The following is a 19863-nucleotide window of genomic DNA, read 5'->3' as shown; positions in this document are numbered from 1 at the left end:
CACCACTTCCAAGAAGCCTTTCCTGACTCCACCTTCTCCCACTGGTGATCACACCTTGTTCCTCCACATACCAGGTGATGCTTGTTTGCATGTATGTTCTTCCTCTTCTTCTCCCCATTCTTCTTCTTTCCTTATGCAAGAAATTTTATTGAAGATCTTCATCATTTCAAGCAACGCCCTCATGTGTCTCCCATTCAAACAGAGGTTGACCAGGAAAAGCAGTATGGAGAGGGCTTTGAGAGAGAAAAGAGCAGCATGTCAAGCTGTGAACTTCTTGAGATCGGAAGTCATGTCTTCTTTATGCATCCTTATCTCTCCAACATCTCGTGCAGTTGTTTGAATAAAGAGAGAAATGAATGAGTGGTGAAAATCAGAATATGGGAGCCGAAAGGTACTTTAGAGTAGCTGTCCTCAAGCTTTGGTGGGTGTTAGAATCACTTGGAGAGACCTGGGTTCGTTGAATCAGGCTAGACCCTATTCCCCTCCATTTTTACCATCTTCCAGGTGACTCTGATGCCCACTAAAGTTTAAGGACCAGTGATAGAGCAGTAATTCTTAACCTCAGCTGTAATTGGTATCACCTGGGGAATTTTAAAAATTAGGAATGCCTGGGTCTGTTCTCCTTCTCCCCTCCTTCTTATTTTATTGGTCTGGTGTATAGCCTGTGATTTGAGAGGTTTAAAAGGTCTCCAGGTGATTTTGAGAATCACTGCTTTAGAGTTCTTCTAGGCTAACCTGCTCTGTAGTTCGACTCTTCATAATATTCTAACAAGTGATTAATACAAGTATAGGTGCTTGGCACTTCGTCAATTTCTGTCCTCAATTTTCTGAAGTAATGTAGACAAGACCTGGGCTTGGAGTGAGAAGTCCTTGGTTTATATTTAAGCTCTGTGGCTAACTCCAGATTCTTGAACATTAAGATCTGGATTTTTTTCACCTTCTGTAAAATGGGGAGAATACCAGCCTTCAAGGGCTGTTGTAAGTACAGAATGTAATGACACATGTGAGACAGCTGAGCGCAAGCCCCGGAACTCATAAAATACAGAGAAGGGTAGATTGATAGTGATATTGATATATTTTTAAAATATCTGAATGTGTTGGCATAACTCCATTGCTTGTTCCTTATGGATATCGGGAGTAACACCTCCCTTTCTCATGAAATAATGCCAATTATTAATAGCTACCATCTATTGAGGGCTTATGATATGCCAAGAACCATGTTAAGTGATTTACATGGATTGTCACATTTAATCTTCATAATAATTCTGAGATACTGTAACAGATTTACAGATGAAAAACTGAGCCTTAGAGAAAGGTCATATAGTGACCTTTGTCAATAGTGACATCCTGCCTGCAAAAGACGTGTCCATGTCCTAAACTCTGGAACCTGTGAATTTTTCTTTATTTGGAAAAGGGGTTTTGCACATGTAATTAAATTAAGGATCTTGAGATGAGATTATCTGGCATTATCCCCAGAAGCCTAAATGCCTACAAGTGTCCTTATAAGACAGAGACAGAGGGAGTTTTCAGATGGACCCACAGAGGAGAAAGCAATGTGAAAATGAAAGCAGAGATCACAGTGATGCAGCCACAAGCTCAAGAATGCCAGGACCCTCAGAAACTAAGAGACAAGGAATGAATTCCACTCCAGGGCCCCCAGAAAGAGTGTGGCTCTGCTGGATTTTGTACTTCTAGCCTCCAGAAATGTGAAAGAATGAATTGCTGATGCTTTAAGCCACTAAGTTTGTGATAATTTGTTAAAGTAACATCAGGAAACTAAGAGAGATTTAAGCAACTTGCCCTAAGTCACAAAGCAGTGAACCCAGAATTCAAACCCATGTTCTTAACCAATATATTATATTGCCTTTAAGCTGAATTGAACTTTGTAATAAAATGTCTTAGATTCATTTATTCAACAAATGTTTATTCAGTGCCTATCATGGACAAGGCCTGTACTGGCTGAAGATACAAAAATGAAAAAGGCAGAAACATTCTTCCCTTTGAATACTCTACAATTTAGTGGAAGAGAAAAACTTTAGACAAGTATTTTCACATACACAGAATTCCAGTAGTCATAGGTGCTGCAAAGGAGATGAATGAAAAAAATAAGACTGATCCTGGAATATAGGATCAGATCCATCCTAGGTAGGCCCAGCTAATAGCTGAGGTAGAGGTCAGCTCTTCATTCCCTCTGGCCTGTTTACTGAGGGTTTGAGGGCTTACAGCTCCACTTTAGCCCTCCTGAGCTTGCAGAATCTTGGTCCACAAACAGATTATTTGGGGATAAAGACCCACAAAAGAAGAAAGGCAGTAAAGAATTCAGCAGACAGTGAGCTCTGCAACCCGTTGCAGACATTATTATGAGGCAGTGGAGTGTGTGAAAACTTTTAGACAAACTTCGAAAATGTTGCGTTCCAGTACCAAGCAAGATTTCCTGTAGGGTCATGAGAAGCTCACTAATCATCTCTTTAGTTCCAAGCTATATTACTTCAGGGAAGTTTCTGTCAAGGCTTCACTTTAGTATCTTTTTGTCTGGGTTTATTCTATCAAATGCTTATTTGCTTAAAAAAAAAAAAAAATGCCCCAAGCCTTAGCTGGTCTAGCAGCTTGGGAAGTTCAAATCCCCACATACCTCAGAGGCCTCCTAGCCTCTGCCCCAACTGCTGCAAATAACTTATTTTCTGACCATTTTCAGCAAATGATTTCATTATCTGTGGGCCCAAAATCAGACCAAACAAACTCTGGCCATCGGACTGTGGTTGCATAGAATTAAAACTGACCTACAAGATTTTTCTGTCCATGGTCTTTACTTGTCTTCTGAACTCAGAGACCTGAATTCTTCCCAAAGATCCTTCCTAGGACTCTAATTTCAACCCCAATGTCCTCAATAGTTACATTCACTTATACATTCAACAGGTATTTATTGAGTGCCAGCCATGTGGCAGGCACTGTGCTGATACAGAGGTGAAAATACAAAATTCCTCTCTCATGAACCTCACTTTCTGGTGGAGTTAGCAAATCCCTATGTGGGAAGTACTGTTATACCTGACACTTCCTGAGCACCGTTTAATGTGCCATAAAAACTCTGCAAGGTATATACTATTATGTCCATTTCACAGGCAGGAAAACAAGTTCAAGGTAAAGTGATGCAGCTAGTAAATGGCAGAGCCAGAATTCAAATCCAGGCTTTCCTGGCTACCAAGTCCATGTTCTCAGTGACTATTTATTTCTAAAATAATAATCTGTGTGTATAGGGAGGAAAGAAGGAACGGGCTTAGAAGGCTTTTTGCTGGTAGGATATCCTTTCTGGAAGGCGATATTCTTGATTACCCTTAGGTGGTTTTTCTTATTTGTATTTTTTCTTTGATTTTCATATTTTCTTTAATAAATATCCTATACTCTTGTAGTCAGATAAAAAATAAGTAGAAGACATAAAAATTATAAAACTCATATATACCCCCAAAGAATTGAAAACAGGTATTCAAACAAATGCAGGTACGCACATATTCATAGCTGTATTACTTACAATAGCCAAAAGATGGAGGCAGCCTAAATGTCCATCAGTGGGATGACTGGTAAACAAAGAGTGGTACAGACATACAATGGAATATTATTTGGCCATAAAAAGGAATGAAGTTCTGATACATGCCATAACATGGATAAATCTCAAAAACACTATGCTGAGTGAAAGAAGCCAGACCTAAAAGGTCACGTGTATGATTTCATTCATGTGAAATATTCAGAAGAGGTAAATGCATAGAGGCAGAAGTTGAATTGGTTGCCAGGGGCTGGCTAGAGTGGGAAAAGGGAGCAATCACTTTATAGGTACACACTTCCCTTTTGGGCTGCCAGATCTGTTTTCCAATTAGATAGAAATGGTGGTTATACAACATTGTCAGTATACTAAATGCCACTAAATTGTTCACTTTAAAACAGTTAATTTTGGCCGGGCGCAGTGGCTCACGCTTGTAATCCCAGCACTTTGGGAGGCTGAGGCGGGCGGATCATGAGGTCAGGAGATCGAGACCACGGTGAAACCCCGTCTCTACTAAAAATACAAAAAATTAGCCGGGTGTGGTGGCGGGCGCCTGTAGTCCCAGCTACTCGGAGAGGCTGAGGCAGGAGAATGGCGTGAACCTGGGAGGCGGAGCTTGCAGTGAGCCGAGATTGCGCCACTGCACTCCAGCCTGGGCGACAGAGCGAGACTCCGTCTCAAGAAAACAAAAAAACAAAAAAACAAAAAAAAAGTTAATTTTATATTAAGTGACTTTTGCCAAAATAAAACAAAAGTAAGAAAACTCTAAATAAACAAAACAGTCACATCGAAGAGCTTTGGTCTTGCTGTTCTTCTGTACTGCCGGGTCTCTGAGGGCTACAAAAATGAATTTAACATTGCAACGCTAACTGTTTTTACTTAGTGCTATAGCCCCATTTCCCGGTAAGAGCCCTGGCATGTCCACTAATAAGGTAACCCTAGGCCATTCACTAAACCTCTGTGGACTTCTATGTCCTCGGTTGTCACACAAGGGTAAAAATGTCCACACGAAGTCATTCCCAGATCCTAGTATGATAATGTTGTGCTTCATAAAATGTAAATTGACTTGAATATGTGTTTCTTTATTTTTACATCAAGAAACAGTAGGTGATCTGAAATTATCTCTGCTTGCCAAGCATCTGTGTTAAAAGAACTGTGAGCATAAGGGGTGAAATCTTGGTAAAGTGTCTATTTAGAGGCCATGCTTTCTGTTGATGTTGACATTGCTGTTTTGTGTTTGTGGGTGTTTTGTTTTTGTTTTTACTTTATAATAAAATTTATTCATGTAAAAAGGAATGTTTGGGCTGGGGCTAGGAGAAATGTTGAGGTAATGGAAAACTCTAACAATGCGATCATCCATTGAAGACACGAGCTCAGGGAAAGCCTTTCTACTGGTGACGGGCATTTTCTGCTAAGGATTCCCAATGGGAATCAAATACTGCTGAAGATAGTAGAATCAGACTTTTGTGCTGGATCGCAGGTAAACCCTGGATAGACCTTGAGATACTGCCCTTGCAATGGTGCTGAGTAACAGAAGGATGCTAGCATCTTGCATCCAGTCAGAGGAGCTCGCTGTAACCCATCCTTCCAGTCCACCCAGACTAGCTAGACAGTGCCTTCTTAGCTCTCAGCAGCCCTCATCCTGCTGAGACAGGAATTTGGAGAAGACCTAGGGAAACCTTGAAAGACCATCTCAGAATCCAGCTAAACAGCTTGGGTCCTCTTTCCCAGGGTCAGTTGAGGCAGGAGACTAATAGCAGGAAGATAGATGGCTCCCAGCAGCGCAGCTCTTTGAAGGTAAGGTGGGCCTGATGTGTCACCTGTACCGTTTATTGCCCTTATCCTGAAATCATTTTCTTCCTTTAAAAACAAAACAAAACAAAACAAAAAACTAGCTCTTGCAATATCTAAACATATTTATTTATTGTAGAAAATCTAGAAAATAAAATGAAGCCAAAATTATGTTACTGCTAACAGATACTTTTAGTCTTTTTAATGCATATATTTTTACAGATATATTTACTGAAATGGAATCATATTGAGCCATTCTCTTTTGTAAACAACATTTGTCCCTTAGAAACAATTTCACAAACATCTTTCTGTGTCATTAAATATTTTTAACATCATTTTTATTGGCCATAGTAAATGTTGATATGGTTTGGCTCTATGTTCCCACCCAAATCTTATCTTGAATTGTAATCCAAATTGTAATCCCCACGTGTCAAGGGAGGGACGTGGTGGGAGGTGATTGGATCATGGGCAAGGTTTTCCCCATGCTGTTCTTGTGATAGTGAGTGAGTTCTCACGAGATCTGTTGGTTTAAAAGTGTGTGGCAGTTCCTCTCTCTCTTTCTCTCCTGTCACCTTGTAAAGAAAGTGCTTGCTTCTCCTTCACCTTCTGCCATGATTCTAAGTTTCCTGAGGTTTCCCTGGCCATGTGGAACTGTGAGTCAATTAAATCTCTTTTCTTTGTAAATTATCCAGTCTCAGGTAATTCTTTATAGCAGTGTGAAAATGGACTAATACAAATGTGGGCTGGGTGCAGTGGCTCATGCCTGTAATCCCAGCACTTTGAGAGGCTGAGGCAAATGGATCACCTAAGGTCGGGATTTCGAGACCAACCTGGCCAACATGGTGAAACCCTGTCTGTACTAAAAATAGAAAAATTAGTAGGGCATGGTGGCGTGCACCTGTAATCCCAGCTACTTGGGAGGCTGAGGCAGGAGAATCACTGGAACCTGGGAGACAGAGGTTGCAGTGAGCCGAGATTGCACCACTGCACTCCAGCCTGGGAGACAGAGTGAGACTCCATCTCAAAAAATAAAAAAAATAAAAAATAAATAAAACAAAAAAACAAACCAAAAAAACCCAAATGTGTTCCATTGTAGAGGTATTCAGTAATTTACTGAACCTATTATCACCTATTGTTAAAAAGTTAGAATTATTCTAGCTTTGTGTTATAAATAGTAGGATGATGAAACATGCCTTAAATGGCCTAGGACAGTACCTGGCCTCATGAAGGTACCTACTACACAGTGTTCTTTTAAATCTCTCTGCATATTTACATTCCTAGCAACGGTGCAGGAGAATGTCCTATTCTTACCTTCACTCAAACTAAGTATTCTCATTTTCTTGGTTGTTGTCAATTTTAAAAGCAAAAAAATGGTATGTCATTGTTATTTTAAATTCCATTTCTTTGATAACTAAGGTTGAATTTTTCATGTTTAGTAGCCAGTTTATCTGTAACATATTCATTTCTTTTTCTCATTCTACTATTAAGATACTTATCTTTTGTTTGAAATCTACATTTTTTCTAGTTTAACTTTTAATTTTGTTTGCATGTATATTTTAACATGGAAAAATTTTATTTTTATGAAATTGAATCTATCAATCTTTGACTTTGGTGTCCTGCTTAGAAAAGCCTTCCATTCTCCAAGATGATCAAAACAGTCACTTATATTTTCTTTAAGGTGTTATAAGTAATCACTTCCTTTTCAGTCTGAATCAAATTGAGCAATATTTCCAGCCCTAGGAAGGGCAGCAGATTAGTCTGGTGCCAGAGACAACTTTTCTCCACAACCTAGACTCAGGGAATCTCCGAGTTGAATGACCTCTAGAAGTCGTATAATGTGAGCTCCTGGCTGATAAATGTGATTCCCGTCTTCCAGAAGCCTGATAAGTGGTGGTTCCTCGCTTCTGTACTACTGGTGGCAGTATAAACTAGTACAACCACTATGGAAAAAACAGCATGGAGATTCCTTAAAAAACTAAAAATAGAACTACCGTTTGATCCAGCAATCCCATTACCCAGAGGAAAAGAAGGCATTATACAAAAAAGATACTTACACACACGTTTATAGCAGCACAATTTGCTATTGCAAAAAATGTGGAATCGGTCCAAATGCCCATCAATCAATGAGTGGATAAAGAAATTGTGAGATATATATATATATAGATAGATAGATAGATAGATAGATATATAGATATATAGATATCTATATATAGATATACACACACACATATACACACACACATATATCCATATATATATATACATATACACGTATATATATGATGGAATACTTCTCAGCCATAAAAAGGAATGAATTAATGACATTTGAGCAACCTGGATGGAAGTGGGGACTGTTATTCAAAGTGAAGTAACTCAGGAATGGAAAACTAAACATTGTATGTTTTCACTTATAAGTGGGAGCTAAGCTATGAGGATGCAAAGGCATAACAATGATACAATGGACTTCGGAGACTTGGGGGAAAGGGTGGGAGGTGGGTGAGGGGTAAAAGACTACTAATTGGGTTCAATGTTTACTGCTCAGGTGATGGGTGCACCAAAGTATCCCAAATCACGACTAAAGCACCTACTCATGTAACCAAATACCACCTGTTGCCCCAAAACCTATGGAAATAATTTTTTTAAGTGGCGTTTCCTTCTAGCTCAACACTTTCTTAAGTGACATTACACAAGAATAACCTATTCTTCTTTTTGAGAAACTCTAAAATTAGGTAGTTCTTTCTTATGTTGAGCCAACTGGTCTTCATTCTCACTCTTCTGTGTTTTATTCCCTCTTCTGCTCAGAAAGTGGCTGGGGGCTGTTCTCTGGACTTTGCAGTAAGATTGGCCTGAGTTTCTAATCTTATACTCAGTAGCAGTATGGCTTTGGGTAAATTACTTAATAACTTTGAGCTATAGTTTTATCATCTATAAAATGGGGTTTCAAAAATTACTATTATTACACATTCTAACTTTGAGACAGACAAAGCTAAATGCTGGAGCAAGTGGGCATCAATGCTGTTTTATTTAGCAGTTATGTGTGGTCATTTTAGACTTGATTATGACTCAAGTTTTCCTTTAGTTCTATGCTTCTAAACTGTGTATGCTGTATTCAAAGCAGTATCTTGTAGCATAATTTATGCTTAATAAAGAAAGCCAAAATATATCTGTACTAGTCCATTTTCACTGCCCTGGGCTGGGTAATTTGTAAAGAAAGGAGGTTTAATTGACTCGTAGTTCCACATGACTGGGGAGGCCTCAGAAAATTCACAAGCATGGCTGAAGGGGAAGCAGGCATGTCTTACATGGAGGCACGTGAGAGAGAGTGTGTGAACGGGAAACTGTCAAACACTTATAAAACCATCAGATCTCATGAGAACTCCTTCATTATCAGGAGAACAGCATAGGGAACCGCTCCCATGATCCAATCACCTGCCACTGGGTCCCTTCCTCAACACATGGGGATTATGGGGATTACAATTCCAGATAACATTTGGGTGGGGACCCCAACCATATCAATATCTCTAGATAAAATTGTAAATACTTTGAAAAGAAGCAAGAAGGATCAAAATCAATGTCCTAATATATTAATACCAACAATCTGTTATGAAACTTATTGTTACATAGATGTGTCCTCATTAGTTCCAGTGTTGCTTTGAACTTTGGATAAAATGACAAATAGCCTTTCAGACCTTGTCTGTTTTTAGGTAGAGGACCTGGTATGTGGACACCTAGACCTCATGAGGTTGATTTGAGAATTACAGGAGATCATGCAAAGCTCTGATAGTGCATTTTCATTATGATGTTATTGCCCACAGAATCTCTTCTTTCTCTGACTAAAGTTTCCATTCATTTCATTATCCCCTTCCTAGCTCGTTTTCCAGATCCTTCCCTCATAAAAGGTGGTCTTCTGGGGTGAGCATAGAATACTTTGTGCTGCCACTTCATTTTGCAGTCTTTTTCTGCTAATTCATTTTATGCTTTTATTTCTCAACCTAAATTATCTGCTGCTCAGTAACATCAACTTATTAACTTATTGCTGACTTTTAATCAATGGCAATTAACTAAATCTCCTGTGAGTTTCTTGCAGTTTTTACCATTCACTTGCATCTCCCTTTTCTCATACTCACTGTTTAATTCTCATCTCTCATTTTATAATCGGTGTTTTGTGTCCCAGCACTCACTAGAAGCTATTCCTATTATATTTCAACATGTTAGATTTGTCATATTCTTTGATGCTATCAGTTTGCATGCTCATAACATCCCAACTTTGTGTGTTATATTAATTTAGTTCTTTTTTTTTTTTTTTTTTTTTGACAGAGTCTCACTCTGTTGCCAGGCTGGAGTGCAGTGGCTTGATCTCAGCTCACTGCAATCTCTGCCTCCCAGGTTCAAGTGATTCTCCTGCCTCAGCCTCCTGAGTATTACAGGCACCTGCCACCACACCCAGCTAATTTTTGTATTTTTAGTAGAGATGGGGTTTCACCATGTTGGCCAGGATGGTCTTGATCTCCTGACCTCATGATCTGCCTGCCTCGGCCTCCCGAGATGCTGGGATTACAGGCATAAGCCACTGCACCTGGCCTTAATTTAGTTCTTATCTAAGACGTTGATATGGCTGTTGGCAAGAAAAGGATGTAGACAGAGCCTCTATCATGATTATACCTTGTCTTGTTGCCAGTATGGAGAACAGCCTCTCTTCTCTTAAAATGCATATAGTTTAGATTTTTTTAAAAAATTCTTTTCAGTGATTTCAGTATCTTCCTGTTTCTCTGAACTTTAAAGTCAGCATTCCCATTTTGTCACATTAATTCACTCAATAAGCATTTGTTGAGCTATGTGCCAGTTACTGTGGTAGGTGCATAAATAAGTAATATGCATCTGTCCTCAAGATGCTCACAGTCTAGTGGAAGAAACAGATCAAATTAATTGGGCACATAATAGGTTTGGGGAAGTTTGGGATAAGACTTTGTGGAGGTGACATTTGAGTTGGGTATTGCAGGATGCATGGGCGTTTGCTAAATATGAAGCAGATCAAGGACACATCTGGCCATGACCCACATCTCCTCTCTTTAGCCCACATGAATGCCAATATTGCATGCATATTTTCTCTCACAGTTGCTGCTGTTTTTCTGAAAGCAGTGTTTTCTCATTCACAATTAGATTTTTGTTCTTGGCATTCTAGAAGATGCAATTGCCATCCAGAAATGCTAAGAAGAAAAAATATGCACCATTCTAAGAGGACTTAAAAAAAATTTTTTTAGATACATAGTAGGTGTATATATTTATGGAGTTTTTGAGATATTTTGGTACAGGTGTGCAATGCATAATAATCGTATCATGGAAAATTGGTTATCTATTCCCTCAAGCATTTATCCTGTGATAATCCAATTATACTCTTTTAGTTATTTTAAAATGTACAGTTAAATTATTATTGACTGTAATACCCCATTGTGCTATCAATACTAAGTCTTATTCATTGTTTTAAAAATATGGAACACTTCATGAATTCGTGTGTCATCTTTGCCCAGGGGCCATGCTAATCTTCTCTATATTGTTCTGATTTTAGTATATATGCTGCCAAAGCAATCCCTAGAGGAATTTTTAAGGTGTATTCAGATCATTGAACATCCTATATCACTCTTATGTCTTGTTTCAGTACTAGTTTTATGATAAGTAATTCTCATATAGTTATATTAATAAAAATAATATTTGTTAACATTTATAGAGTACCTTCCACATGCTAGGTGGAAGGTACTTAACCTACCATCCTTCTGTGAATAGTACCTGTGAACCATACCTGCGAATGGTACCTTACATATATTATCTCCTTCTACCATTAACAAAGAAGAAATCTGAGCTCAGAGAGGTTGAGTAACCTCAGGTCATGTAACTAATCAAGCAGCAAAACAGATTTGAACATTGGTTTCTCTGTCTCCTAAGCCTGACCATTTACATTTTCTTATTCTACCCCATTGGTCAATATACCCTCCGACTCTCTTCCTTGGTCTTTACCCATTGATTCTCCTCTGTAATTGCCCTTCGTATTAGTCTGCTAGGGCTGCCATAACAAAGTACCACATACTGTGTGACTTAAACAACAGAAATGTATTGTATTACAGTTCTGGAGGCTGGAAAGTCCAAGATCAAGGTCCAGCCGCGATCGGTTTCTGGTGAGGGTTCTCTTTCTGCCTTACAGATGGCCACTGCCTTCTTGCTCTGCCCTTACATGGCAGAGAGAGACAGATTGACAGAGAGAGAGGTCTCTTATATTTTTATGAGGCCACTGATCTTATCAGATTAGGGCCCCACCCTTATTACCTCATTAAATGTCATCTCCTAAAAGCCCTGTCTCCAAATACAGTCACGTCGGGGTTAGGGCTTCAACCCTAACTCCAATATAAATTTTGGAGGAACACAGTTCAGTCCACTGTACCTTTCCTAAAACATCACATATATTTTCATTTCTCCATGGTTTTGCTTATGCTGTTTTCCCAGCATAAGCTTTCTGTCTTTTAAAATCTTTCTAATTATTCATTACCCAACTCAAATGTCATTTCCCATGAAGCCTTCTCTGGTTTTCCAGTCAAATTTAGTTGCCCTTTCACCTACTCAATAATGATTCTTTGATTGTATTTTGATTGAGCCCCTATTTTACCCAAACTACATTATATACTTAAGCTCCTTGAAGTTAGGGACTCTGCCTTAATATGCTCCCAGTTTGCTCCCTATTTTATTGGTACTCCATAACATTTATGACTTGAGTTTTTCATTAGCTCTAAAGAATGATGGAGGCAATTGGGTGGGTGTAGGCTAGATAAGAGAAGTGCTTGTGCCCATCTCCAAGTGTTGGAAGTGATGCCTTACAGAAGACAGAAAAAATGTTGCTTGAGGGGTTTAGACTGAGACCACCAGGTAAAAGTTACAAGGAAGCACATTTCTGCCCAGTTTATGGAAGAACTTTTTAATAAATAACTAAAAGGTGAAGGAAACTAACACTCACTGATAATCGGTTGCTAAACTACTGCTTTACAATTTCCACTTCCACATGGTCTTATAAAATAGTTCCCATCTTTTATAGATGAGAAAACCAAATTCCAAAAAGTCTAAAGATCTGATATAAGATCATGTAGCCTACCTCCATCACTCATTCCTTCATGGAGAAGTAATCTCCCTTTCTCTAGAGGAATTGAAGCCAACTGCATGACCAGTTTTCAGGAATGCTATATTGAGAATGATCTGGGGGTGTTGGTATAACTAATATTTTAGTTTTCTTTCATCTCTAAAGTCTTCTGACTCAGGAATTCTCCATCCCTGACATAGATTTAATGGAAATAGACCTATAAAACCTAACTTCTCCCATCCCTTTGTGGGTAATATATATTAGAAAACTTGTATTAAGATTATTGCAAATTATCTTTACATTGTTTCATGTATGTTCGTCCATTGAATTAGGTGTGTGTGTGTGTGTGTGTGTATGTATGTATGTATGTGTGTTTTGAGACAGGATCTCACTCTTCGCCCGGGCTGGAGTGCAGTGACATGATCACAGCTCACTGCAGCCTCAATTTCCTGGCCTCAATCGATCTTCCCACTTCAGCCTCCTGAGTAGCTGGGATTCCAGGCACACACCACCATGCCTGCCTAATTTTTGTAGAGACGGAGTTTTGCCATGTTTCCCAGGCTGGTGCTGAACTCTTGGGCTCAAGCAACCCCTCTGCCTCTGCCTCCCAAAATGCTGGAATTATAGGCATGAGCCACCACGCCCAGCTTCTGTCAGTTAGTATTTATGAAGCTGTTTGGAGGACACAACTTGGAAATATCCATACTAACAAAATTGACTTGGTTCTGACCAGTAGAGGCTGTATTTTTCAACCAAGGGCTACACTGTCTGGGGAGGAAAATGGTAATATGCATGAGTTGTCCACGACTGTAGAAGTCAGATGGATGAGGTACTTAGCCTTGCTATCCTGAGTACATTCCATGCTGAAGGTGGGTCCCAGCAGCCTGAGCCCCCCAGGGTCAGCTTCTGGGGCAGGCAGCCAATGTTCTGATGTAGCTGCCATTTTTCTTGGATGATTCATGTGTGAAAGTGTCTCCCCCAAAAGAATTTGGGTCATCTTGTTCTTTTTCCCAAAGCCAGGCTCTTATCAGACCAGAAGAGTCTCTTCATACAAATGGATCCCAGTTGGGAAGTTTATGAATGTTAAGGATAGTTGCTCATTCCAAATACATAACCCTTTTTGTCTGTGGCACCTTATATTTGACTATACTGCTTTTTCTACACAACAGAATTGGATCTTAGAATCCTGGAGCTGGTGTACATGTGACTTCAGAGATAACTTAAAAATGATCGTGTATCTCTGTCTTCTAAATTCAGATGGTTTAACTCTATTTCTTTTTTCTTGTGAAGGCATAGTCTTGAATTTGAACACAGCTTTTGCTTGTGTGTGTGTGTGTTTGTGTGTGTGCGCACATGCACTATAACATTTTGGCATGTGCTATGAAACTCTTTTTTTTTTTTTTCTGGTCAGAAGAAAGATGACAACACTGAATCAACTGCCAGTAACATCCAAAACCAGTTCAGTATTATCCCCTGGTTTCTTTTCCTAGGAAAAATATCACAGGTATCTTCCTCCTCTTCCATTTTCATTATACAAAATATGTTGTTCTTGGATGGAGATTGGGGGAGGAAGATAATTATATTTTGCAGTGTCTTGCAAGGAATAAATGCCATCAAAACACTTGAATATGAAGTTGACACTACTTTGGAATAATGTAGCCCATTGTGCCTGAAGCTTAACAGACATGACCCAAAGAAAAGAATGGTTCACACAATATCAAGAGTACTTTGTGGCAGAGGTGGGACCAGACTCCATCCCCTGGTCCTCACTGCACAGCCTTGTAACATCATAGCTTCTCAGAAGTATCCTAAGATTGCAATGGAAACCAGACCAAGCAGTCGGCCCCATCAGAGCTTGGAGGATGCTATAAGGGAAGTGTGTGTTTTCTCTTCTTAATCACAGCCCTATTGTAAGCCTCAAGGATTTAGGACCCACAAAAGGAAATTCTCAATTTCCATTGCTTTTTGTACTCAACTTTTAAAGTCAAAGATGGAAAAGGTAAGAAAATAAACAAGAGACTTTTTTAAAAAAGCAATATTCTGTATGACACCACTTATGTGAGGTACCTAGAGTAGTGAAATTTATAGACAGAAAGTAAGATGGTGGTTACCAGGGATTGGGAGGAAAGGAGAATGGGGAGTTAGTCTTTAGTGGGCATAAGGTTTCAGTTTGAGAAGATGAAAAAAGTTTTGGGATGGATGGTGGTGATGGTTGCATAACAATATGATTGTACTTAATGCCACTGAGCTAAACACTTAAAAATAATTCAAATTGTACATTTTGTCACATGTATTTTACCACAGTTTTCAAAAAGTGCAACATCCTTGGTACAATCTGGAATCTCCATACCCCTATGCACATGCATCCCCAGAAACAGGACATCGTATTCTAACGAATGATACTAACAAATTTATGCTATTTTTAATTCACCTTAATTTTGTTGTTTTCAAAACAATTGCATATACGTGGTTGCATCTGATAGTCACAAAAACTGGGAGAAAAGCATAACAGATCTTTTATTTCACAGATGAGTAAACTGAGGCTCTAAATTACACTGCTGACAAGTAACAGTGGTACTAGAACCCAGGACTTCTGATATGTATTCCTGGAGCCATGCATGATCCTGTGTAAAAGTTTCAAGTTGATACTTAACATATTATACTTACTAATCTTAGAAAAGAGACTAATACATTTTAAAAGGATTTTCAAAAACTTGAAGTGGTTTAGAGGTTTTAAGCATGAAAATAAGTTAACTTAGTTACCTCATTGTCTAGACATCCTGATTAATGGAGGTTTTACTATATAGTAATAATAATGACAAACGCTTATATAGAACTTCACTGTGCACCAGGTACTGTTCTAAGTGCCTTAAGAACTCTAACTCATTTATCAAAATGTACTATTTGTATTTAAAATGTATAATGAAATTTATTGAGACTTGCATGTGCCAAACACTTTCCTAAGTGCTTTATACACTTTATCTCATTTAATCCATATAACAGTCTGAAGCAACAGGTAATACTAGAGCTTGGAGATGTGAAATAATTTGCTCAAAGATACATGAGAAGAAGTGACACAGCCAGACTCAAACCCAGGTCCACCCATCTCTTTACTATGATTCAGATGGTGTCGTGTGTGTCTTTCTGTTCACTGTTATCTCTAAATGTTAGTTACATCATTCAGGCAGCTGGAGCAATGTCCAAGTAGGGATGCTGGTTGGCTCATAGTTTACTTCTTGAAGGCTTCTAAGTTTTATCCTGAAATTCTGGCTGGAAATTTGATTCCATTGCTGAAAACGGAAGAAATACAGCTTTCATGGTGATGCACAATTTGCTTTTTCATTTTTTTTTTTTATTATCCTGAGGCTTACTGTAAATCACACTTTCCCATCAGTCCTGGGGGTTCTGATTATGTTCATGGGGTCTAGCTAAGAGCAAGGGCAGTAAATTACTGCCACTTTGTTTGAAAATTTTTTTAGCCACAGTACATTAGCTGCTTTTGTTTGCTTTTCCACTGGTGGTGTGCCCATTTTTATTTCAGAATTTGTGTTTCTTGAATGTCTCATTTGTGAATAATGTAGCTTCCAAAATGGAATGATTGGAGAAAAAATATGAACGAGGGTGTCTTGTTTGGCACCTGTAAGATTTTAAAGCATTTATAGCAAAAATGAATTATTGAGTCCCCCCTCTTTCTCTCTCATACTCTCCTTCATTCACTCATCTGCATTCTCTTTCCTTCCTATTCTCTCCATTCTACTCCGTTTCCCAAAAAAACAATTGCTAGATAATGACCATTACGGTGGCTAATATCAGGTAACTACCAAGAAATGCCTTCTTCCAGGCTTCTCTAAGTATTCTTGTTTATTTGAAAGATTGATAGATCAGAGGGTCAGGGGACGTGTTTTATTGTAAGTTTCTGTTCCAAATTTCCTGACATTTTCCATTAAAAATATATAAATAAATAAGCCTTTTAAAAGGAAGAAATGGAACTAATAAGAACCAGACCCTAAAGTGATGGTCAAAATGTCAAAAATAACTGCTTTTCCTTTATTCAGTATCATTAATCTTGAGGTAGATACCTACCTTTCCATAGAATCTCCCTAATAGCTTGACCTGATTCTCTTGCTGGGCTATTCACAAATAGAGTGACTTCTAAAGCGACACCAAACTCCTCAGTAGCTCTCAGGAATTGGTGTGGGAGTTCAGTGGCGATATTTGCATATGTTTTTCAAATCACATCTTTTGGTAAAGTGATGAGAAAGGAGGCTGTGGCACACACTAGCAGTCCAGAGCACAAGGCCTCCTCATGAGTCTCCATCATCATCATGTTTGTGAGATCATCCTGAAGGTGCTAGAAAATAGTGATGCTTGTGTGCAACCTAGATGAATTTGAAAATTAACTGATTTTCCTCAAGTTTGTCAGAGTTTCTAAAGTGGCTTTGGAAAGGGTTCCAGTGCACACGAAGAGGAAGCTTAAGTTAGACAATTTTTGTCCTTATCAATAATCCATACAAAAATTGTTTATTTCATTTTCTTGGACTTTATATGAGATACCTTTCAGGGAGGCTGCCTACCTCATAATAGCCCTCTGTTGTCTGATAGCTGCTTTCACGACCCATCATGAGGGGCCTTCAGCAGCCATGTTTGAATTTATAACCCTGTCCTTCTGGTGAGAGTTGATTGGACCAGGGAGAGGACACCTGACCCAGATTATGCCAGGGTCTCTTTCCCAGGAATTTGCAATTGGAACTCAGAGGTAGCCTGTTAGTGTTTGTCAGTTGCTGTTAGTGCCAGGAGATCAATCTGGGGGCCATAGAGTGTTGATCTTCTACTGTGTGCATAGAAAAGCCAAGAAAGCTGGTTTTCAAAGAGAGATTTAAGCAGATTCATAAAGAGAATTAGAGTCTGGGGGTGGAAGGAGATTCCCGATCTGGTTCCCGGCAGCTTTCCAGTTCTTGGTTCTCGTTCCTCCCAAAACCTGGCCAGACATCTTGCCAGAGTTTCACAGGAAACCCTTGCATCCTGTGTTAAATTCTCCATCCACCTCGTCTGCTTTTCCTCACCCTCTTACACTGGCTTGAGTTAGTTCCTGTTGCATGTAATCAAAGAGTCTTAACAAAGACAGATTGATACCTCTCTGGTGTGTATTTGTTTGATTATAGAGATGGCCAAGTAAACACTTAGATGGATGTTCATACTTGCCTTTTGGTACCCTAGAAGGTTTGAGTTGGGAACAAACCTCAGAGATCTCCTAGCCTTATCCTCACATTAGACAGATATGGAAACTGAAGACTATAGACAAGTAAAATAAGTGATTTACCCAGGGTCACACAGCTAGGACTCGATCCCTAGCCTTCTGGTCCTCAGGCCAGCCAATGATCTTTCTAGGCTGGCTCCCTTGTGCCATCCATCCATCCATCCATCCAGTAAATATAAACTGAGAAAGATTCTGCTACATGACAGGTACTGGGTACATGTTTTTTGTCCTCAACAAACACAGTGTGGAAGGACCAAAGTTCTTTATGTTTATTTTTACTTCATTCCGTGGGGTTCCCCATCTGGAGGGCACTTTGCTAACTTTGGTAGCCCATGATCACAGCGAGTTCATCCAGGAATCTCCCAGAATATACTCCCATCATATATTCTCTGTGCCTCTTGTGTGTATTCTTTCCTAATATTTGTGATAATCCATGTTCATATTGAATCTCCCCTGGGAGATCCTTGAAACCAGGGACTGTGTGTAAGTCATTGCTTTTACTTCCCAGCACAGAATCTGTCACAAGGTACTTCTCCAATAAATGTCTGCTTTTCTAGAGAGTTTATTTCACTCCTTAGAATCTCAAGTGAGAGCAGTGTATCAGTTAGCTCCTGCTAGGTAACAAACCACAGCAAACATAGTAGCTTCCAGCAACAATCATGTATTATTATTCTCTCTCCTGGTTCTGAGAGTTGACTGGGATCAGCTAAATGATTCTTGTGCAGGGTCTCTCATGTGGTTGCAGTCAGATGGTGGCTGGGTCATCTTAAAGACTTTGTCATTCACATGTCTGGTGTCTCGACTGAGAGGACAAAAACAGCTGGAGTCTGGAACAGCTGGGGCTATTCCACACACAAGTGTTGTTTGCACAAGAGATGTCCAAGAGCATCTCTTTATTCTCTCCAAGTACTCTCCGTGTGGTGGCCTCAGGGTAACTGGTGACTGAAGGCTCCCAGAGGGATTGCCTCAAGTTTTTTTAAACCTGACTCTGAAGTCTCTCACACAGTGTCACTTCTGCAACATTCTTTTCTCAGAGGTCCTGCCACATGCAAGAAAGACGCGATCACAGAGGTCCTGCCAGGTGCAAGGAAAGGGCACACAGACTCCACCTTCTCATAGAAGGAGCATCAAACAATTTGCAGATATGTTTCTACATCTCTGCTTTATACGTCTTCCTGCATGAGAAATATGAAAAAATGAACACTTTTCAGGGAGCTTTCATTTCAGCTGGAAGCCATGATTTTCAGACAACTGATAGTTTCTGGCTTCGCTGACAGCTACATCTATTGCAACTAGTTTGCTAGCCCTAGCTGCAATTACTCACAGAATTTGCTAACTATGGACTTTAGTGGCCTAGGAGTTAGTATGGGCAGGCAAGGTGGATCAGGGCCTTGTTTTATCATGCAATTCTTGTGTGGTTAGGCTCTATGGTTAATAAGACCATGATGAAAAGATGCCTTAGGGTTCCTCAATGTAGTCATATATGAGTGGTTCTGTTTTTAGTTGTCACCATGATGAGGGTGTGCAGTTGACATTTATTGAATAGGGGTTTAGGATGTTAAACACCCTACCATGTGCTAGCAATCCTGCTGGAGGAGGAACTTTCCTACCAAAAATGCTAATAATTTCTGACCTAAAGTCAGAAACACAGTGAAGTGGGGAAGCTGTGAGAAGTGCACTGCGGAGTCCTCAGCAGATACGCACGGTACATGTCACCAAGGGTGGCATCTGGTTTGTGTGCCACACTCTCCCCAAAACAACTGCACAGTTTCTGCCCTTCCTCTCCCCTCTGCAGCCTTGCTCTCCATCAAGGCCCAACGCAAGCACCCCCTATTCTCTCACACCTTCCCTGATTTCTAGAGTGGGACAGGTTCACCCCCTCCTGAGCATAAAACAGCCTTTTCCTTACCTCTTTCCTTGTTCTGATTATTTTCATATGTTTCTTTTGTATCACTGTTTTGCAAGGCCAAGGAGAGATGGGACAAGTCCCCCCTCCATGTCCGCACAAGTGTTTAATAAGTATTTGCTTATTTATCTTCTGTTTCCCCACTCCTGTCTACTCCTCGCCTCCCCTAAATGCCTGCACATTCCAGCAAGAGGACAGGAAGTCTGGTGTTTCTCTGCCTCTCCACTCCACACTGGGTCTTGCCCACTCTGCCT

General features: G+C 39.7%; 1 protein-coding gene and 1 non-coding gene across 3 annotated transcripts in view; one reads left to right on the top strand and one right to left on the bottom strand.

Moving 5' to 3' along the window:
- The window catches only part of ROR1 (receptor tyrosine kinase like orphan receptor 1), a 410747-nt gene that overhangs the window by 245472 nt on the left and 145412 nt on the right, over positions 1-19863 (top strand). The gene's annotated exons all lie outside the window — the stretch shown is intronic.
- On the bottom strand, positions 10810-10912 carry LOC129459025 (U6 spliceosomal RNA). The gene has a single exon (XR_008649843.1). It is a non-coding gene; the product is annotated as a U6 spliceosomal RNA (small nuclear RNA).

This window comes from Symphalangus syndactylus, chromosome 19 (genome assembly GCF_028878055.3).
Source record: "Symphalangus syndactylus isolate Jambi chromosome 19, NHGRI_mSymSyn1-v2.1_pri, whole genome shotgun sequence".
Taxonomy (NCBI): Eukaryota; Metazoa; Chordata; class Mammalia; order Primates; family Hylobatidae; genus Symphalangus; species Symphalangus syndactylus.
The sequence above is the reverse complement of the archived record's forward strand: the minus strand, read 5'-3'. Positions and strand labels throughout refer to the sequence as shown.